This window comes from Pseudophryne corroboree, chromosome 5 (genome assembly GCF_028390025.1).
Source record: "Pseudophryne corroboree isolate aPseCor3 chromosome 5, aPseCor3.hap2, whole genome shotgun sequence".
NCBI lineage: Eukaryota > Metazoa > Chordata > Amphibia > Anura > Myobatrachidae > Pseudophryne > Pseudophryne corroboree.
The window spans coordinates 427343327-427344016 of NC_086448.1; the positions used below are offsets into that span (position 1 = coordinate 427343327).

A 690-nucleotide genomic window follows, 5' to 3' on the forward strand; every position below is an offset into this window, starting at 1 on the left:
TTTTGACATCAGAACCCGTGACTGCCTTGGTTTCTATAGGACTTCCAGCCATCATCATATGGGATTCATTCACCCAAGGCTTACCACAGAAAAGAGGTGGCACCTCAACAGTTCTTATTTGAAGCCAAGACCAAGTAGACCTCATTTTTTTTTCAAGTCTGGGAGACTATCAGAGAACACTAGACACTACTTGTTTCCAGATTCGGGAGCACTTACAACATCACAAGAGACCATGGTTTTCCACAAGAAAAATTTTGGAAATTCTCTCAGAGTCTAGGATACAGAGTTCCTGGTGTCATCAGGTGTGGGATATATCTACCTGCGGTCAAACCATACTGAGTATACCCAACCTCGTCTGATCTTGGAAGCCAAGCACTGTGGGCCAGGTCAGTACCTGGTTGGGAGACCACCAGGGAATACCGGTACTGCAGGTATTTTTATCCAAACCTAGGACACAGGACCTGGAATCACAATCCTCCATCTTTCCCCTTCTTTTTGTAAATTCCTGACACAGTCAGGAATTAGAGTGGAGCCTGGTACATATCATACTGTTTGGATTTTTCTTCCGGGTATATTTTCACTACATGTTATACTGTCACAATTTCAGGAAGAAAACTTCATACAAACACATAAGATTTACATAATTTTCATTATCGGAGACACATACATATTTTCGCTCATAGACCCATT

The 690-nt window shown here is 42.0% G+C and overlaps 1 pseudogene; it reads left to right on the forward strand.

The window, feature by feature from the left end:
* Positions 1 to 317: 317 nt before the first annotated feature.
* LOC134930229 (5S ribosomal RNA) lies at positions 318 to 434 on the forward strand (annotated as a pseudogene).
* The last annotated feature ends 256 nt before the right edge of the window (positions 435 to 690 follow it).